Genomic DNA, 24,348 nt, shown 5'->3' on the forward strand with positions numbered 1-24,348 from the left:
AGATGCAACAACAACATATTATTTGGGTAAGAAACAATTTAAATTAGCTAAGTGAAAGGTGGATAATCACTTAACATACAATGTAGCAACTTCACAAGTCAATTTTTCCAATTTTAGCATGACTAAGATAAGTTCTTAAGCAAATGTCTTTTTAGTAGTCTATTAGAATTTGAGGAAGTGGTAAATACATTATACTAACATCTCTATCAACTTTTAGTATGACATTGTAAGACGTATGTAATAGAGTTAAATAAATGCATAAAAAAAGTCGCCTGCTTAAAATATCACTCTGTTCTCAAACCCATTTTAAAAAAGTAAAATAGAAAAGTCTGAGAATTTATTAAAATGAATTAATATTTAGTACCTACCTATTTTTTTTTTTTTTTTTTTGAAAAATAAATGTATTCATAAATCAAAGTAGTTGAATTAATTTGTGAATCACAGAAAACAAAATATTTACGAATAAATTCAAGATTTAATTCATTACATAAATCACCTTTTCAATTTGAATATATATCTAATCATCTTTGTTTAAAGGCAACAATACAAATTAAAATATACTCAACTACTAACTACAATAAATATATTAAATAGAAAATATTATAAATAAAAATAATGATGTATGATATATTGAATATTACAAATTATATATTGAAATAAAAAATTATAACCAAAACCACAGATTTTATAGCAACAAATATGAAATAAAAATATAGTTTTTATGTTTTATGTATAATCTTATAAAATTACCTAATCTTATATTATAACTAATTATAATATGTATGAAACTAAAAAACATTTAAGTTTTATATAATAAATACTAATTATTAATCAAATACTATAATAATTGTACATTTGTACTAAACATAATTGAGCCCTTATAAAATATATTTTCAGTATCTAAATTAAAAAAAAAAACAAATTTTACTAAAAATATAAATATATTTCTGTTTTTCATTCATTATATTTTTATTAAAAAATTTACAAATAAACTCTATTAAGCACTCTAGCACTCGTTGTAAAACCAATACAATTATATCTTTATTCGTGGTCTAGAACAAAAGTGAATTCCCCAAACTATTGCAAGTTCGAAAAGTGAAAAAAAAATGTTTTAACACATTTATGCTACAAATCACATTTCCATTGAAAATAAGTTTAGTTGTATCGAATTTACTTCGTACATTTTCAGAAGTACTTCACCACTTTGGTAATCACAAAAAAATTTTGTATAGACCCACTGTGTTGAAACTTGCTATAATTTAAGCAAAATCATAGACATTCCACGGGAAAGGGTAAAACTCGAGTTGTTTGTCGTTTCGCTTCTACAGAACTTCTTGGGACGCGAAAATGCCAATTTGATATTGGACTATCCTGCATTGTTCGAACATTATTCAATGGCCCAAACGACAATTAATCGAATTCCTTCTGACCTTCCTGCCATTCCATTTATTCACAAAACATAATATCCGCTAACTCGTGTATTTACAGACTACCGGCAGACGTATATTTTTATCAGTATTTTGAGACTCTATAAATGAAAGATAGGGTATCTGAAATCCAAACTAGGATAGAAGTCTTGTCGTATAAGGTACTGCTATTAAACTATGCAAACAAAATATAAATCAAACAATATATATTATATACCTATATCTTAAAACGAAAATTCCAATATTATTAGAAGTTCAGTATAATATATTATTATTGTACGAAATACATTATACAATTTTGAAATATAAATACTAGATAATAATAATAATAATATTGTTTAAGATTATTTACTACTACCTAATAAAATTATTGATCAAATCACAAATTACTCAAATGTTCAAATTGATATAAAATCGTGTATTATCACAATGATAAAACCAATAAACCATATTACAATTTTTAAAGAAATAACCTACATATTGAATATAATAATAAATAAATTATAAATATTTAATAAATATTTAGTCTTAAAAGTTATTCAACTAAAATAAACTTATTTTGAAATCCTTTAGAGAATTACATTTTTAATTTTATCTACCAGAAATTTAAATTTATTATATAAAATGATTATAAATATGCACACAACTTATTGGTATTGTATAACCAACTGCAGTATATTTTCAAAATGTATTAAAAACAAAATAAAACCAAAATTCAGCAAAATTTGTTTCATATCTATATTTTAACAGTGAAAAGTTTTAAGCATGACATTAACATTGTGTTGTGATAGTAGATATAATAAATGTTGAACAACTTTTGATCTTGTAAATTTATCAAGTTTAAGCTACATTTTAAATCCACTTACGTAAAATTTAGTGAGTATATTAAATAAATCACAGATTACCTATAGTTAGTTACAAATTCTCAAAAAAATTGTATTAATATAAGATTATCATAAACAAATTTGCTTTACGCAACTCATGTCTCACATACCAAAAATAATTACTCTAAAACAGATTTAAATAAAAAAAAAAAAAAATTAATTATGCAAGCGTACATAAATTATTGATTATAACGCAGCTCATGTTCAAAAATCAGTATATATGTAGAATACATAAATTAATAACACATATTATGTAGGTACGACACGCATATGCTAAATAGATGATTTTTAAGCATTTTCCAATCATTTTTGCATGTGAATAAAGAATAGGTATGCACTTTTATCAGAAATATTTTATAATAAAAAAAAAAGTTAACGAATTAACATTGGTTATTAAATGTTAAAATAAACCATAAGAATTGTAGAAACCAAAATAGTATAACAAAATCAACACTAAACATGTGATGTTTTATAGACATTTTATGTTATTCAAACAAATATCATACATCATAATATTAGATTTTTAAATAAGTAAAATAATAATTTGATACATCTAACTATAGAGATTCCCAAACACTTTTTTTTTTTGGGTACACCCATGTATACTCCATTATTATTATTACGCATCAATTACATAGCAATAATGACTAAAAATAGAACTATTCAATATTTTCACACATTATTTCCGTACTTTCATGTGGTTTTAACGTACCACCATGTATTCTTTCGTGTACCACCAATGGTACGCATACATAGTTTGTTAACCTCTGATCTAGTCAATATTGATACGTTATATTATATATTTATAATTGTAAATAAAAGCACGACGACATTGACTTAATTACTGAATTGTATTAATTATTTAAAACAAGTAAAATATCCTAAAACCATCGGAGCCGAAAGCACGAACGATGATTGCTTGACTTTATATATCATTGAAACAAAGTTTAAGATTGTCGAAACTGTTTGTATTGAAGATAAATAAAATATTGAAAAATAGGACTAAGTTAAAATTATGAGAAAGTTGTTTAATTCGTATATAATTATAGAATTAATAATTAATAAACAAGATAATATAGGATTAAAAAAGTTTTATTGACTGTTATTGTTAGTATTTTTTATTTTTACCTTTCTATTATACTTATTCCACCAACCACAAAATACAATTTTTACTGAAATAGTTTTAAAGAAATAAATTATTTAAAAGGTTTAATAATCTCAGTTCGTGACTGAAAAATATGTGTGATATAATAATTTCCCAAAAATGAATAACTTAAATCATTTTAAATGTTTTACTTTAACATAATATTTAAATTACTTATTTTGTAGACTCATTCATTCTTTTACTTTTATTTTTTAAATAATTGAATGGTTTTTCATTCATTATAGTTTTTATGTAAAGTAGTTATTTTACATAAAACTATTTTTCTTTACATAGATAAATATATAATGAATACTTAATTTAATTTGGTTGGATTAGTATAAATTTTATGGAAATGATAAAGAAAAATAATGTCAATACTCTAAAATAATAAGATCAAATAAATTAAAAATAATAATAATAATAAATACATTATTAAAAAACATACCTACCTATTGATTGATTGAACTTTTTGCGTTTGAAAAGATCTAAGATTAACATCAACTTTAATGATATTATCAACCATAGCAGGAAACAAGCATATACTTCCATACATCTCATTATTAAAAATATATTTGTAAAATTATATCCATTATAAATATATAAACTTAATAGTATTAATTAATAATTAATAAAAATAATAAACAAACTTTGATTTTTTAAATCTACATATTTATCTTGTAAAATTAAAACCAAGTGATTCACGATGGGTCTTTAGTGAAAAATGTGGGTTGTGATCCTAAAAAGATTGAGAACCACTGCTGTATGCAATTGCCAAATTTTGATTGTCCTAATAACATAATATCTTTTCTTGAACTTAATGCAATTAGAATAAAGTGTTTTCATGTATTTGTTTTATTTATTTATACAAGAAAATTAGTTAACAAACATAGCAATTACAAAATATACATAAAAAGTACTAATTTTTATTTTTATTTTATTTTTTATGATCATAAAGTATTTGAATTAAAATTTACAATTTCTAGTTTTCACAACGTGTGTATTTTTTATTATTTTATTTAAATTATAAAGATTTGAGATCATTGAACGAATAAAATATACTATAGTGATTATATATTATATACTATTTAAATAACTGTATATAAAGATAGCTTAACTAGGAACATCTTATTCTGGTTTGTAAATCGGAAAAAAATTATTTAAGTATAATTCATGATATTCTAATAATTATTTCATACTTACTTAAACAAAATATGATTTATAAATTCAAAAATGTATATCTAAAATACAAACAAAGAATAACTGACTTTTTACAATTTTCACATATAATTTATTGAATATCACATTACCTACTTAAAAACCGTATACGTATAGGTAATCAATAAGTACTATTTATTTATTTGTACCTACATTTTATTATTGTTGGTAAATGCACAAAAAATGTTAAATACCGATTTCCAAATTTTAAATCGGTTCTCAATAAGAATTATAAAATACTTGTATACAAGTGTTCAGTATTTATAATTATTATATTTAAAATTAAATGGTCAATTTAAATTTGTTATTCAACAATTAAATTAAAACTACTGTTGCTTAATTAAGCTATTCCAAATCGTCTATTCTATTATTCATTTTCTTATAATATTAGTTCATTTTTAGCTACAATGTATATAAAAAAAAATTTTAATAAGTATTAAAAAACGCATTTCTTAAATTATTTAGTTAATTTAAATTTACTAATTTTAAAATTTATTAAAACGAAAATTCAATTATTTTCTTTATATATATTTTACGACTATTTTTGATATGTTCAAACCCGCTTACTGTTTTATTTACAGACAATGTTATTTGATTTATTTTTCGTTCTATACTCAATACATCGTCAAACCAATGTACAATGCTTAATGTTCATGACATTGATAAAACGTTAGGTAATTTGTTCAACGGCAACGGTATACGATCAATAGTGAATCCAAATTGGAAGAGACCCACAAACAGTCAAATCGAGACCATATTATAATAACCTAATGAATCATTCTCATTAACCGTCTATAAAATAAATTATATTAATCAGGACAAGTGACGTTTACCTTACATGGTTATATTTTTTAATACAGTTAGTTTTTTTAAAATCTTATATTGTAAACTGAATATTTAACACTTCAATATAATTAATTGAGCCATAATTTATAAAAGCCTTTATTTACGTGTGATATCTCCAATGCTCTATTTACCAATTTTCAAACAATAAAATAAATTATTTGATTCTTTTCCATTTAAGGTCTTCCTAAACAGCTTCTACGAATACGTGTAACTTGTTAAATAATAAATTTCTATTAAATATTTTCAAAATATTATTTAACTTGTTTTATTATTTACATGCATACATTGTTGAAACATATTGTAACTTAATATAAGTTTTCTGTTCGCGAATATACTAGATCCGATTAACGACGTTTCTGATCTAATTTAAAGTGGACGATAGTATGAGGCAAGGACTTGAAAAGAGGGGGAGAAATAACGACCAAAATCTTGTTTAATTTAAGCTTTAGTCCGAAACACGCGTTCAAAAACATATTAAATCCCTTCTACCCTGAAAAGATAAATTATTATACCTACAACAACTGTGTTTACGAAATGCGTTTTTCATTAAACTTGACCTTAATAACAGCAGTCGTGGATTACTGACTTTGGATACGACGAACCCTTCGAACCAATTATTGTTTCTGCTAATTAGAAAAGTGGTTTGGAAATCGTCTTCTACACCAAAACGTACAAAACATATTTTATATTATAGGTATTTATTAATCCTTTGATATTAGATTATACATTTTATCTTTGCTTCTCTAAGATTCACCGTAATATCAAACGAGCATTAATTATTATTATTACTAGATAGTTTAAGTACCTACATTTAACTAGCAGATAACCAATTATTTATTTAACATCCCAAAGGACATTAAAATAATTCATAAGATTCATACCTAAATGGTTAAACAGAATACAATGATAATAATCAAGCAATAATTTATAAGAAGTTATAAAAATATTTAAAAATTTAAAATATTAAAACTTAAAAATAATAAACTAACAAACAAAAACCACTTTGTCTCGTGTGAATTGTCAAATAAAAATATAAGATATTGATTGAAATCAACTCGGGAAAACCGTATAAATGCTGAATATAAACCATGAAAAGCTACATATGTTTGATAATAGAAGAACAAATCAGGAATTATTCACTGGATTTAATTCACATCAATAAATTAACTGTAAGATAACACAAACACAACAAACTACAAATAGTACAGTGATTAAAATAATTTTTATCACGGCTAATACAAGTATACGAAGGCAGCGAAATTCGAAATTAATACTTCAAGTCAAGATTATTGTATTATGTTTGTTGAACAAACATTTCAAAATAATATGCTATACCACCTATTATATACGATTAAAATTTAAATTATTAAAGAAACCATGATGTATACATGTCTAAGTTAAATTGGATAAATAACTTTTCATTTTTCGTAGAATACTCCTATCGCTTAAATTCGTTGTTGGTAAATTGTCTTTCACACTAACGACTGAACCTTTAGGTGAAGTTCCGTTATGCAAGTGAGATGAAAACATTATACTCATAAATCCATAGGGATTTCGTTTGGATGAAGTTTTGAGCGAAAACGTTTGCAGAGTAGTTTATAAATTTACTTATACTATTTTAATATTAATTAAACCTCCAACCCTAACTATAGTATATTGTATATGTAACAAGAGCCAAAAATAAGTACATAGAACTAAAATATCTATAATTGATGATCTAACGCAAATGGGTGTGTGAAGGTTGTGATGCTTTTAAGCTAAAAATTAAAATAACAACAATAATTGTTTATGTTTATATTGTTATTACGTTTAAACATTAATTGTTACTCATTTGTTTAGTGACAATATAAAGCCAAGTAAATATTATACTTATAGTATTTTATAGATCAGAAATTTAAATGGTAATTAATTATTCAATCGCGTTATGATATTAAATTCTGAGCGGAATAATGAATATATTAATTTAACAACAATGTATATGTTCCGGTAAAAGTAAGAATACCGGTAAATCCTATGTTTATCGACCGCAATAGGTAACAGTTAACTTTTTTCACTAAGAATTTATATAAAAATATCAGTTATCATCAAAAAAGTAAATTCCATATATAGTATTATAATCGACGAAATAATAAATTAGGCTGATAAATATCTGACTGATGATGAAAACTTGTTTAAGTCTATCACTTAAATTTATTAATGTGTTCCTAATAATAATAACGTTTCATACAATTTCCAATACTATTAGCGTAAAATATAAAACCTGGCATTTAATCAGTTATCAGTTTTACAATAAATTAATAATTAAATTTTCAAACATTTTAGTATATATACAGATCGTTTATGTATAATTCAATGTCCATTTAATTAGATTGAACAACAATATTTTCATATCTATCTAAAGATAAACCAACGTTAATGCAAGCACAATTTATATACATGGGTACCTAAAATAAAAATTCGTCTTGGCACAAATTAGTCTATGCCCGTTCAGGGGCAGATTTAGGTATATGTTAGCCTGTGAGCGGAATGCATTGTGGGACCCATTATACATAAACAAAAAAATATATTTTTTCAACTTATTAAAATATCATAAAATCGTGGAGGGCCCACAACTATACCCACTCAGCCCTCTCCTAAATCTGGCCCTGTGCCCACCTCTAAAATTTTTATAAGTTTTACATATTTTAACTGGAAATAATGAAAAATCAAAATTTCTCATAACAATTTATTCTTAAAATATAGTAAATTTTCTATCAGCCATAAACCTTATTTAGAACTCAAAATAATAACTTACTTATTTCAAAAATACTGCTGCAATAGTAATTTTTCTGTTCGTACGCATTTTGTTTGTTTTAATTATTTTGCCGAAAATATATTTCATCATATTCAAGGAGAAGCTATAATATACAAAAATTGTAATATTAAATTTCATTAAAATTGTCATCATTTAATTGTTATGAAATTTTACATCTATCATAATTCATAATTAAATAACTGTTACAAAAAATTAATTAATAATAAAATATTTATTTTAACCTAAATATAAACCTAATAATAATTTTTGTAATGGTAGAATGATAAACATTTTGTGAAAGTTAAATTTTTATTTTTAGTCAACGAAAAGAACAAAACGTATTGGAATATTTAAAAAATACATAATATTATATCGGATAAAAATCATGCATGTTATGACTTTAAGAAAATATAATAAACCGTGAAAACTACATCCACGGTTTTTCTGCCCAAACTCTGGCCAATAACAACTCATGTTAAAACTGATTTACAGCCGATAGGTAACTAATTTTATTGAATCTTAGCATGGGTGTCTTAATATATTAGGTATTATAATATTATAAATTATAATACAAATTTATACTATAAGTAGTTCATAAGTAATTTATTTTAGGTTAATATTAAAATAGCTAGTAGTTTATAAGCTGTTATCAAAGTTCCAGAAAATTCAAAATGAAACGGAAAATAACTAATACGAGAAAGTGTTGCAAAGAATTTCAAAGAGACTAAGAAGTAAAATAATCAACATATTAAAAACTTCGTTCTTGAAATTTACAAATCACTCCGAGTATGACGTATTGGAGTTTCTTTGAGGAATTGAATTTATTTTAAAGTTTTGATAATATACTATTATATATTTTTTAACAATTTTGTGAGTACACAAACAAAAAATAAAACTTAATAACATGAAAATATTATTGGACAAACAAAAATAAAACATTCATTTTGATGTATTAGACAGTGTATTAAAAATGATGATTTTAATTAAATTATAAATAACATTATTGAATACATTCGTACACACATTTTTCAAATATTTGATATTTCACTTAAAATAAATGTTAACATATGTCATTCGAACATATTGTTTTGATACTTCAGTATCATGAAATAAAATAATACAGTTTATACAAAACAAAATTAAATTATTAGAAACTGAGAACATTTACATATAATCCACTCAACATTATAAACACTATATTTTACATGTATAAGTATATTTTAAACATCATAATAGTTATAAAATATAAAATGTTCATTTTATTTTTATTTTATATTTTACATCATATTATACTCAAATATCAACTGTAAATAATATATTTTTGTTATTATTATTAACATCTAAAATGTTAATTTGTCTCTGTTAATGGTTTTGAATATTGCACAAAATATTATTCAATACCGTATTATTTTTTAAATATTGAGTAATTGCATATTCAATATTATGAAATATAACGAAACATCATTAAACATCCTGTAGGAACAATCAAAAATCGAGAATTTTTCCGGGAAATAATAATTTAAATTGTACTTCCAACATTTTCGTTTCAATAGAATTCCGTTTTAATTTTATTGTGCATATTATTTAAAAAATATATATAATACATTTGTTTATTCTGATAAAGTATTCGTTTTTTCGATTAAAACTATTAAATCGAGTTAATTATAGCACATTAACATGTGATCAATAAAAAATGGTATAATGTCAGAACTATTTTGTAATAGAAACATTTCAATGGGATTTATAACATCATTATTTAACAATAATACTGCAGTGGTATTATTTACAATATAGATCTCTTTATTCTTGGAATTTCAAGATTTCTAAGGGCCCAATCCCCCCGATGGCTCAACGTTTTCCAACACTTCGCTGTCTATGTTCGAATTATGTTATAATAATATGTAGGTACCCACACCTAGTTAAAATATAGTTCATTTTTGACCCTCGCGAACGCACCTCGTCGTCGCACCGACTGTGGTTTCTTTATTATTCGCAATGCTGCGAAATTAACGTCCCGGAATCGGAATTTTACCAGTACAATACCGAGCTGGAAATAAATTGGACAAGTTTTACACTCGGCAACAAAAGTTTTCACAACTCGAAAAACCTGTTAACGACAACATGACTTATTATACGGATGCCCGGCACGCCAACTTTATGATATATACTATAGAAGTACTGAACATTCCAGTCCCTTTTTGTTTAATTAACCTAGCTAGTAGCAGTTTTGGGAACCACCGCTTTTACATATTCCTGCTATGAAAATGTAATGTTATAAATATTTTTAATATCATAATAATCTGCTTTCTGCAATATTTTGTTTCACGGGCAGAAACAATTGAGTGACTATTAAAATCGTAAATCACATAAATAATATAATTATTGCTAATAAAATAATATTTAGTTTTTTTCATTTTAATATTCTCTTTGCTCATAAAATATTAATAATTGGTAGAGCTTAGGATTTGCATAGCCCAAAATATAAAAGTATCTTTTAAGCATCAACATTATTTTACTATTTATATTCATTTATTCAAAATTAACTATAACTTCAGAAGAATAAATTTCGTTATTTTTTCGAATATGAAGTCCCAAATCTAAATAAGAAGCGCCAAGTTCAAGACCTAGACTCCCCCATCCTTTCTATAAACGGCCCTGAGCTGAGATTTCGATGCAATGGCATTTTTTTCCCGGTGCTTTAAAAAGTAACTGAAGTGGAAAATTTGTTTTTAGTTATACTAAATAAATTTTAATGATATTAAAAACTTGCATTATTTTTATATAATATTTAACATTTAAGAACATTTTTCAAGTATTTTAGAACTTTTTTGTTAATTTAAATTGTTGTAATATTAATCAAATTACAGAAAAGATACTTCAATGTAAATCATAAACAGATAGTGTCTAATGTATATTTTATAGATAATATATACTTGGATATTATATCCCCTATACACGAAGTATAATGTGCTCGAAAAAAATATATGTTACCAAACTATCAAGTGTGTATATTGTTTTGGTAAATGTGATTTAGTGGTTAATGAAATGAGTATTCGAAAATAAATAGAAATTGATATTGATAGTAATCAAAATGACTTTGTTGATTTAGGTCTCACAAGTACAGAAAATATACCAAATGCAAAAAATGTTTTAGTTTTTATATTAACTGGAATAAATAATTAACTGAATGCTACTACCAATTCAATTTTATTTTAGCTTATGGTATATTAGGAAAATAGAATGCCAATATTTTGGTGAAAGCATTGCAATTAAAAGATGAAACTGAATTAAGTTAAATTCTTTAACTTCCGATAGCACGCTCCTCAATTGATACTTCAACGGTTTCTACTTAGGGTGTAGATTGAAATAATTCGCCACGAATTTGAACCCATTTACATAAAATATAATAAGAACCAATAGGTGTATATATATGTATTTTTTTGACGCTCTCATATGAGCAAACTTGTTAGAAATGCTTAAAGTGATACTGTTCACAAAAAAAAAAATAATAATAATAATAAATCAGCGCATATAACAAAAGAAATTGTTAACCTAAAGAAGAATTAATTAGGTGGGATTACTTAGAAAAGCTGTATAAAATAGAAAGCAAAAAGGACTAAAAGCAGGTACAAAGTTGACAATAAAACACATAAAATATTCAAATGAAAAGATAAAACTTGCCGATCAAACTTTAAACAAAAATATATCCGACTTTTTAATGTTTTTAAACAAAAGTGAATCTTGTTTTAAAGATATTGATGAACAGTTAAGTTTATTGAATATATTATAAATTATGACTTTGATTTTTTCTAGTTTTTACAGACCATCTAGGCTCTTTTTAACAATACTATTTATTCCACTATTTTCTGTTATCTAGATGATTTAGATAACAATACATTCTAGTCTCAGGTTTATTATATCTCTTTTTACCACATCCAACCACTGTTGCTTCGGTCGATCACGTAGCTTTTTCATATTAATATTATGTACAACTACTATCATAGCTATACTACTTTTGGGCTATGGCTCTCCAGGCGTGGGCCTGTCTACTTCAATCTTGAATTTCTAATAAATTGAACTATACTTTCTTTTATTTAGAACTGTTTCAACTGTTCGTTTGTCCTTCGCTCCCTAACTTACATATTAGAGTTACATACAGGTCCATAAATTTTCCTTGGCATTTTTCTCTCAAAAATATTTAATATTTTCTTTTATCCTGTAGTTTTAGCCAAGGTACTATTATACGTGACACGCGTGCGATACAACTGGTTTTAGATACTTGATATATAGATTTTATTTGACAATAATAAATCTTGACTTAAAAAAATCTGCCATAACAAAATAACATGCACTTCCAGCTTTAATACTTTATAACTTTATTTTTATATAATCGATTTAAACGTTCTATCAGTTCAGTGTACATTGCGCCTATAACAAAGCGTGTTTAATGTACGGTGTATAGTATACTAGAATGATATTACTTAGTACTGTACGTCTGTACACATGCTAAAAATACTCTGTACACATTCTTAAGGTTTAGTAAAAACTTGACCCATATATACTTTATACTCTCCTCGCGTTTAGTGAACACTTGTTATTTTTATACTGTAATATAATGCAAGTACAGAATTCTCGCCACTCGAAGTATATCAGTTATGTATAAAATGACCAATTCTACTGCATTTTTAGTAATATACTATCATAATTATGTATTGCATGTTATCGTGGGCATCGGTCAATAGTTCCTACATAATGCATAAACTTTTTGAACGCAGTAGGTCATGCACACCGATCGTCGCGAATAAACGCTACACTGGTACGTTTGACGTCGGGAGGCGTACAAACCTATCCCGCCGACTGTGCAGACCATAACTATGTATTATTGTGTGGATATCGGGTCCTTCCGATGCCATACACCAGTTACAATAAGGTACAACATGTACAAACTTATCCAGTTCATCAATTATTGGTGACCATCATGTGCATATTTGGTAATAACAATAAATTATTATTATATCGTAGTATCGTCTGTAATGTCAAGTAACAATGTCAAATCTCGTAATAAACTAAAATGACATATTTTTTATTGGATTACCAATGCAAATTAAGTGGTTATAAATCTTAACCAATCAAGGAAACAAAATCAAAAGGGATAAACCGTGAAGTAATACAACCGTCGCCGGCGCCAACGATCGACGCCAGGCGCCAGGCCGCGGGCATTGGACCTTCCCCAGCACCGCTAAACGTCTCCATGCGTCGTGATGCGGCATTGAGCTTTTCACTAGCGCTACAGAGTTCTGCCGGTATGACGTTGAATTTTCTTGAGCTCTGCCACGGACGTAAGAAACAAGACTGCGCCAATTTTAATTGTCAGAACAACAGTCAACAGTGCGTAAAGTGTACCGGTGTTACGTTTACAGTGAATTTGAAGTATGTTTACAGTGTACCTATATTTCAAGTGTACAGTATACTTTTAGCTTGTGTATACAGTTTACAGTGTACTTTTGGCATATGTTAGTGTACTACTGTACTAGTACAATTTTATAAATATTTAGTAATATTTGGTTTTATTTTTAAATCGTGGTGTAATCACTTGCTAAAGTTAACTTTTAAGATTACCACATGTCATTATCGAATTTAACTATTATGGTACCGGTAACGCATATAGTATCTTCGGACTGTATAGGATCACGTATTTTACTTAGTCTACAATACCTATACCAGTATTACATATCTATGGTGTTTTTCCGGCGAGATTTTGGTCCCTGTAAAAAGTCGTGTGTATTGAGTTTTTGATTCAGCGATCCACACCCATATTATTTGTACGAATGAGGCCGTCTATTACGTCGCTAACGCAGCGCCGTCCGTAATTGATTGTTATACGCTCAGACGCTCAGTGTCATAGTTGTTGTTGCGCGCTAGACCACGCCCAGTGCCTTGCTGTTGTGCCTCGGAGTTCATCCTTTGATTGTATTGGAACATGGCCATATCTTGATTGAAAATAACCACACAGTCATCATAACTATACATTATTAAATACATTTAAATACTATATACATTTTACCAACCAATCAGAAGTTGCACGTCACGTCTAGGCGACGCAGACTATCAAATAAAATGTAATTACATCAATGGATTTTATTTCATAATATAGCTATAGATTATGTAAGAGTTAACCTACGACCTATTCTATCCAATGAAACGTGTATAGCATTGAACCGCTGCAACTCGGCCAAAACTTGTCTGAGTTTGTCCGTACCGTCTGCTTAAACCGCACGACCTCTACGCTGTTCGTCGTCCACCACGTAACAGTCACGTTCGACAATGATTGACAAAATGGCAATGCAGTAGTAGGTTTATTATCATTATGCGTGTCTGAGTGAGATAAAAGGAGCCTAGGAATCTTCATCGATGGTCAAAAATGTACGTGCAAAACAAGTTTTTTCTTTCGTAAACTGGATTAAACTTGTTTTTTTACCGACTCACTGATAACAAAAAACCCAATTTTCACTCATCATATTTAAAACTTGTAGAATATATCATCAACAGATAATAAAAAAAGTCAATGTCAAAAAAATACTTAATGTTAAATTTGGTTAAAATTGGTATAGTATATAAACCATTCACTATTATCTTAAATTCTAAGAAAATATATTTTTACATTTTTCCCCCGACAATTTGAAAAATCCAGTTAATTTTCTTATACCGCAAAATTCTTAAATAATGCTACTAGTATTTTTCTGGATTCCGAAAATGGTAAACATTATTCTTTCACAAATTAGTCGAATCACGTACATCAGAACTTTTACAGCATCATTCAGACACGACATCCCACACAAAATATATTAGATATATATTCGATGAACTATTTTTGTAATAACATTAGAGGAACACATAACACAGTTTTCTTTTCCTAAAAATTATTATTTAATGATTATTTATTGTAGACAAACTTCTCAAAAAAATCTTTAGAAAAAACTCTATTACGTGCCTTATTAGTACTCACAACAGTAGTAAATATCCGTTAATATTATACACAATTTGTAATAAGGGAAAGATTGGTTATAGGTATAAAGGCAATACTTATATTTGTATACCTACGTGGTTGTTCAATGAAATTTCTTCTTTCAAACATATTAATTGATTTATGTTTTAGTCCGGTTTTATCGAAATTCTGTAAAACTTTGGTTCCAATATTGTCTTCAGCACAAAAATGTACTGGTAGTGTTTCAAACAAAATAATAATGAAAAAAAAGATTAAAGAAAATTAAAATAAGAACTTGTGTAAAGTGGATAACTTTAAAAAATATGTATATGTATATATTGTAACCACATGGTGTCTAACCCTGCAATGACATCACGTAACGTTTTCCCCATGATTCAATATAAATATAATGTGAATAGATTAGTAGGTCTAAATTTCCAATACCCAACTTTCAAAATAAATAAAAATATTTTTCAAATGTTTGTTTTCCTTTAACTTAGATGTTTCATAATAAAATGTTTTTCAATGTAATTGGCATATAGGTAAAACAAATAAAAAAATAATTTACATTTTGTTACACAAGTACAATTTTTAATCTCAATTCACTTGGTACCAAAAAGGTTTTTATGTTCTATAAATATTTATAACATCGAGTTCTTAAAACTTCAATCAAAATATTATTATAATAACTTATTGTCAGAGTTATACAATTGTTATACTATTTTCAAATATATTTTTTTTATTCTGTGCTATTATCAAATATCAACCACAATGTGGCACTCCGCTTAAAATGTATGCATGTATACACTATTCAAATTAGTCAGTCAACTCTAATCACCTTTAAATTAGACAGCCGCATGCACTATAACCATTAATTTTAGCTAAACACAAATTTGTAAGTCATTACCTACATAACTTAATTTATCGATCAATATATTTTGATAATATAGATATAAATTATTTAATTATATTAACAATAAAAAAATTAAAACAATAAAATTATATCATGAAAATAATAACATAGATAGATTTTTGTTGAAAATCTTATTTTTTTACACCTGATTATTTATTTTTAAATTATAATAGGTAAAAATAAAAATTGTAAACAGATAATAAATCAGAGATCATTTCAGAGAGTTTTTCGTTTTTATTTTCTTGATAATATTAAAAAATACTTGTAATTTTTGGTTTCAAGTAGTCTAGACTCCATAAAGCACTACGTAACTATGTATAATTTTCTACTATATAAATCAACCTCAAAGAAGAAAATTAAATCACTTTAAAACATGGCAGTAAAACCAATACATTCGTAGCTCAGCACATAGCTTAAGATATGAGATAGCTTTAACGCTTACTAAAGTGTTAAAATTAAAAATATTTTGTTCTTCTTTATCTAATCATAGACGGGTTTATTATATAACATAAAAAGTATCATAAAAATAATTTTTTAACATCGAATAATATAAAAATCCCAAAAAAACCTAGTTGTCCTAATCATTACAAATAAAATCCTCACACCATAACTCACTAATGACATAACTTAACCGTTGCTCACAAATGATAAGACCGATCTGAACGAATTTATGTTGGTTGCTAACTTACTAATAATACTTGATAGTTTTAGTTAACTCTGCAGTGTTGTTAATTGATATTATTCTATATAGTCAAAAACCTTGGTTCGCGTCATCTCTAATTCAATTTTTAAGTTTTAAATTAAAGAAAACTATTAAGCATCATAAGTAGTTTAAAGTTTAAAATAATTAATAGGCAAGCTATGAAACTCATTAAACCAATTACTTAAGACTTATTTTAATATATTTTAATCTTAAAAAAATATACAATTAGGAATTAATAACGAAATATTATTATATAACATGTACACTGTTTTATCGAACTTGATTGACAGTAATATAATATTCTACTTAGGTTAAATATTATGATATTCTAATATTTATTTTATTTTCTCCAGAAAACTTGTTGTTTGAACTAATAAGATACCGTGATAATTGCAAATTGCTCAAACTGTACGTTAATTATGAATACTGAATAGTGAGAATTTCAAAGAACAAAGACAAAACGAACATAGGCTTATAATTAAATAAAACAAAAGGAAAATAAAAAAGAGTGTTGAGTAGTAAGATTTATCCAAGTAGAGTAAAAACAAAAGAAATATAATAAAAACCAATACTATAAAATCATTAAGTTTATTGTACGTGAAAAAAATTTAATTTTAAAATCATATTAAGTAGTAATTAGCCATTTACAAATCAATACCATCGATTTTTAAACCACAGTTATACAGAACCAAGATATATTTCAAACAAGCTCAGTCTATAAATCACCACAAAAATTAGCAAACAGTATTAGTTATCACAATCATAAATTAAAAACATTGAATAAATTATTGTATATGGGAATCCTTAAATCAATGAATCTTATTTACAATTATTCTGTGTATATGTATTCGACAAAACCTCTCGTCGAAAAATGTCATTATTGGTGGATATTTATTTTAATTCTTTTTTTTTTAACAGACATAAATTACAGATTAAATTTATAATTAGCTACAGATTCAAATTCATTTCAATCATTTCAAATTCAAGAGGTTAATTGATTAACCTATGATATGTAAGCTTATGCAACTTGAGATGGAAATAAGAAGTTATAATTACTACTAAATACAACTAATTAAATAAAAAAATAAAATGAAACGGCAATGTACAATACTAAAAAACAAAAAAACAATAATTTGAGATTTCCGTATTTTCATTTTTAATTCAAAGGTCATAAAATATTGAAGAAGGTTAGTCTTAAATAATCCACCAAAACTTGACAAAAGATTTATTGGCATAATTAACAGTCATATAATAATTTCTCAATTCTCTTTTTTTAATTTATATTTAAGATAACTATCTAATTTCAATTTCATAACCAAATGCATAATAACAATTTGTATATGAATACGAGTACACCCAGTTTTCAATGATTTTCACACGTAAAACCTTGTAGAATATATTATTAATTTAAACATAGTCTAACAATATTAAATTATTATTAAAATATTATATAATAATAATAAAATATACTTTTATAATATAAATATTAAATAATATGCATTAAAATGTCAGTCTATTATCTACAATTCATAAATATACTTGCACGTTGGTTATTCTGTTTTGTGTGATACTTTAGTGAACGTGTGACGTCTGTTAAATGTCCCGAAATCTACCGCAAGTGTATTAATTATGTTGGAGGTGTTGATTTTTCACGGACGCCATTAGTTAATTGACTTATAGCGATATTGTCTGTAAAAAATGCGCTTCGGTCTTTAACAAAGATGAGCAGTTTTTCAGTGTAATATCTACTGCAAATCTATGTTATCACACATTCACACTTATAATTTTTCTATATTAATTAGTATAACACTATATCATTACACTATTATTCATTATTTTGTTATCGACCTATCTAAAACAAACAAAAATTAAAAATTAAATATCTCTTGTATACCTAATAATAACATTAACAAAAATGTTAATTTATGATAATTATAACGATTTTGTGGATTTGGGCGGAAAAAATATTGAAAAAACTATAGACTGAAAGTTTTACTTATTTCATCAATTTAAAAATAATGACGTTCAACGTTAAATTTTATTTAAAGTGAGGTTTGAAGAATCTTACACAAATAAACGTACTACGCTATAAAGAAGAAACTACTTAAAGTGAAATAAACACAACGCTTTAACGCTTTAAAAAGTTAAAATTTAAAATTTGAAATTAAAAAATAGTAAAAATAAAAAAAATTATGTATATTTATTTATTTAATTTATTTATTTTTGCAGTTTGCAAGTAACATACAATTTTTTTTACAGTATTCAATTACAAACGTTCTAGTTATATACATGATAATATAAGCACTCGCTTATACAATCTAAACATTCAAAAATAAATTAAATATACAGGAAAAAATTGCATTAAACATTTTAATTTTAATATTGGTACCTATACATTATCGATCTATATAAAAATATACCGGTCAAATAGCTGATCGTATAATTTTATTTGTTACACTAAAATTATAATAAGTTATATGTCTTCAATTATAAAAATACATTAAGTTTAATATCTATACGTTTTCATAAGAACGAAATTACGAGAGTGTACTTGTTTCATTGTTTATACACTACACCATCATAAAGTAGTGTGGTATCACTTACACCCTTTGAGCTATAAGAATCACCTGCCAACTTGTGATCGTCTTACCTTCCTATTCTCTAAGTCAGGGTTCTCAACTACTGTGCCACCGCACAAAAGTGTGTCGTGTAACTTTTGTTATATTGTGTATGTTAAATATTATATTTAATTTAGTTTAAAATAAAAATTAATAAAATAATAATTCCATATATGCAAAGGAACACATTAACAAGATGAAGTATCTAGTTAAAATTATTTCTTTTTTAAATTTATCATTTTCATTACTGTTATCAAACTCCGAAAAAAATTGTATTAATGTATTATATTATAACGAATTAAAAATATCAATTTTCTTTTACAATATGATTAACATTAGAAGTTTCCCTCCTAAAAAGCTTAAATCTGATACTCAGTGTAAGTTGATGTTTAGAAAACAAATATTGAAACCTTTCAAAAACAACACCTGCACAATAGAAAATCGTAAGAATGAGTAGTTCAGTGGGTGCTTCAAACTCACTACCACTTACACACGCCTAGTGTTATATGTATAAAAAGTAAGTAGAGAAAAAAATATTAGATTGAGAAAATTAGTAGTAGTATACAACAAAATCACCATGTAAGCGCGTGGGAACTCACAGAGTGCCCACTATGTAATGTTCCTTAAATAAAGGTAATAACAAATTTCAAAATAAAAAAAAATAAAAAAATTAATCATCTCTTTTATACTTATAATGTAGAATCATTAGCCTACAATCACTACGGAAATATTATTTTGGGATATTCAATTTAAAATCGGTTCGATAAAGCTTCAGCGCATTAACAGACTTCGCGTTCTCAAATAAAATTCTTTAAGTCAAAAGTGACATTTTTGTAATTTAAAAATTCTAAAAAAAAAAAAAAACAATTATATTTACCTATTTATATTTTGCCAGTCAGATAATTTTTACATGATGATGTATATACAATATTACAAACTTTTAACACTATCGCACGTCTAGTGTTATGAATAAAAAGTGCATACACATAATATTGGATCGAGAAAATGAGTGCGGTAGATGATAGTGGCGGGTAACATGAAACAAAAAAGTGTGAACGCGAGCGTACCCGTGGAGTGTCCAATATGTATTGTGTTTAAGTACAATGTACACGTACGCGATAGGTGTACATATAATAAGTATACATTGTATAATAGTATTATTATATTATGTTGTACACGAGAGTAATAATATTAGATTTCAAGCAAGTGACGCCGCGGCACGCGCAAAAAACAAACGGTCCACGCCGATAGAATTTTTATTTTTTTTTAACAATAGCAGCGCGTAAGCTTCGCGTAAAAATGCATCGGCAGCGCGAAATTGTGTGAGAAGGGAACGTGCATCTGTAGATAAAACAGCTGACGCGTCCTACTGTCAGCCCCGGTCTCGACAACGGGTTGAGGTGAAAAGAAAAAATACTACCATGTACATGGTATATATACATTATACAATATACATATACATGTAGAGCATCCTTGTAAACTGCGCACACTCATGGCGGTAATAAAAGAACATTTGACATAGAATATACCCACCCGCGACCCCTATTTTTCAGCCACTTTCGCATCACCCTCCGTGACCCGCACCCTTAGCTCGTCACGATGACTAGTTCACCCCCGCCATACGTCAGATGCACCGCCACCGCAACCGGAGCTGGCCGCGTACTACTTACTCGATGGACACTTGATTTATGACGCTATTCCTATTGCTGAGTCAAGATTTATTTATAGACCGTTTCGATATTCCACCGCTACTGGTATGGTTGAAATTGTATATAGCGAATAATAACGATATGCGCAAAAGAATACCTAAGCGGTGATTTTTTCCCGTTTTTACTTTTTTCCCGACACTCGACGGCGTAATTCAAATAAAACACGAGTCGAGCACTAGAGAGTAAAGTAATATATGTATTATATGGGTTCCGGTCTCTGGGCAATCGTTAACAACAATTAACATCATCGCCATCGTTGAGAGTTGAGGGGGAGAGTAAACGATACTCCACAAAAGGAAGTGAGGGAAAGTTTTTCCGCAATTTCGATAAAAAAATGTTTAAAATCTTTAATGCAGCTCTATTATTAAGAGCATTAATAATCAGATATGACAATCAGTTCAAGTGTGAAAAATATTATAGTGAACGGTCGACGGTATCATATTATATTATAGTTTACTAAAATAAAATACGTGTATAGCATAGTAAAGAGCACTTAAGAAACATCATGTAAGCAATAATACATAACAAACACGTGTTTAACACAAACTTTAGTGTCAGTCTTGTAAAAACACTTCTAAAAATGTTTGAAGTGATCAAGAATCTAATAATAGATTAACGATGAAAATGTAAAAAAAAAACAGCTGAATCGTATATTATGTAGAGTTTGAATTTGTTCATTACTGATCACTATATTTAGTGTCTAGTTAAGAGTATTTAAGTATCTAAATTATAGATTTTGGAAATAACTGTAATCACTTTTGTTTTATCTATAGTATCTATACGATTTGCTTGTTATAATATAGATAATAGTTAATTATTTTTAAAGAGAACAAATATTGTACCTACCATTTTTTATAAATATAATATTACAATATACTCTTCAATAAAAACAAACGTACGTACAACGGTTTAATAAATATAGATCGATTTTTATGAACTATAATACATATACGAGTACGAGTACCTATATACATATAATATAGTAGTTTATCCGAATGAAATCTCCCTACGTAGTTTTTAAAGTTAATAGTAGAACAATATCTCACCAACCGGAAAGAAAATGGAAACCATATAGGAATGGACAATAATATTATATTATATAACATAACTTATAATGCTATTAAGATAACATTAACCCTTTTAAGCCTATGTACTATTGATGACTACCATTATGTTTAAATTATGGTATATAATACTTTTACTTAAAATCATAAGTTGATATTTATTGTTAAACTTTTGAAGTAATATGTTTTACATTTTAATGCACCGGTTATGTTTATGACTTCTTAAAAATATGTACAAAACTATATAACACTGCAATATATATAAATTAGGTATAAGTGTATACACACACACACACACACACACACACACACACCCATACATATATATATTATACTTATTATATAGTAATATTATCATAGCAATACCCTGTAATATTTCCTTAACTCATATATTCTGCCACGTTGATGTTTTTATTTGACCTTTATGATCGTCGTCGTTTAAGACTGAAAACTGAAAAGAGAATCCCCTTACAAAAGTGGAAACGCCATGATAACTTTAACTAAATCAGTAAAATAACATTTAATATAAACTATAACAGTGATTTTACTGTCTGTAATGGTTCATCGTTTCATAAACGTATACGGTTTCAAAAACATTTTTAAAATACTCTACCTACAGTTTTAAATACGTATAAAATATTACCGAAACAAGAAACGTGAATGTAATTCAGGCTTAAGCACAATTGTTTAAAATTCAATTTGGGGTAGGTATCAGTAACTGGATAGTGACAAATGAAAAATTCTACGACACTTATATTTTTTGTTTTGTTTTTTTTTTTACGAAGAGCTCAAAAAATAATTCATCTTGTAACTAAAATATCCAAAAATGTATCATTAAAAATTCATATTATTTTACCTGCATTCTACGCTTAACGGAATAATTTTAAATATATATTAAATTATTTCTATATATTCTTGTTCGTATATTATTTCAAATTATTATAAAAACCTCATCCACTTCATTTGTCAATATATTTTTCCTTGTATCATTAGATACATACAAAATACAAGTATATTACACATAAATATACACAATACTGCATAATATATGTAATATGTATGTATCAATTGATTTAAAATCTTACCATAAGTCAAACACTTTTTAGAAACTATCCTAATGTTTTAACCAACTTTTTTGATGATTACGTTTAATGAATTGCCTTTATAATTAATTTATAAAATTATAAAAAAAATAATGTTAATTCATATTTCTTTATTTGTTTAATTATGTTTTACTAAAATTATGAAGTAATCAAGTAATTTTTATTAACTCAGACAATTCCGTATAATATACTACATATTATGTTATACGCCATTTTCTATCAATAAAACCAATAACTATATTGATCGATGATGTTTTTTTATTTAATATTTTTTTTATTATTATTGTAACCAGCGGCATCATAGGCCATTGGAATTTAAGATCTTTTGTTCACATTTTACGGGCCGGGAACGAACAATAATTGGCTGTGAGCCCGGTCACCGGAATACTTCACGTCATCCCCTACTCACCAACCGACCTATGCATTTTATGTGTATATAATATGTTAGCACTCAACAAGAAGTGAACAAGTTCACCAAGCAAATTCTATGAATGCTTGTGTGCGGATGGTGTGTGTGTGTATAGATTTAAAGCTAATGATAAAAAGGTAACTCAAATAATAAATTATAACTCGAATGATAATCAAAAATGTGAAAAATGTTTTGTTGAAAAATGCACAATAAAATAATAATAAATTATGACCCTTTTAGCTCAACAACTAAAATTATATAATAAAAAAATTATAAGTTGTCTGTTTGGCATAACCAATTATAAAAACAAACAAAATTATCGGTTCACTACTAGCCAGTCGCTACCTGTGTATACGAGCACTTAATAAAAGTTCACAATAATAGCTATAGGAACCAATAAAATAATATATCTTTTATAAAAACTACAATAATACTAAAATTTAATAACAAAATATTACTGCGGCTAGTTCACGTATAGTTATCCATATTATCAAGTACATTAGTACCTATAAACAGATATTTCATTGATCAATA

General features: G+C 26.4%; 1 long non-coding RNA gene across 1 annotated transcript in view; it reads right to left on the bottom strand.

Annotated features, from left to right (window-relative positions):
* The window catches only part of LOC126550060 (uncharacterized), a 39,129-nt gene that overhangs the window by 8,897 nt on the left and 5,884 nt on the right, over positions 1-24,348 (bottom strand). The window contains exon 2 of the long non-coding RNA XR_007604079.1: positions 8,311-8,413. This is a non-coding gene — a long non-coding RNA (uncharacterized LOC126550060). The remainder of the gene's footprint in view (positions 1-8,310; positions 8,414-24,348) is intronic.

Source organism: Aphis gossypii, chromosome 2 (assembly GCF_020184175.1).
Source record: "Aphis gossypii isolate Hap1 chromosome 2, ASM2018417v2, whole genome shotgun sequence".
NCBI classification, from domain to species: domain Eukaryota; kingdom Metazoa; phylum Arthropoda; class Insecta; order Hemiptera; family Aphididae; genus Aphis; species Aphis gossypii.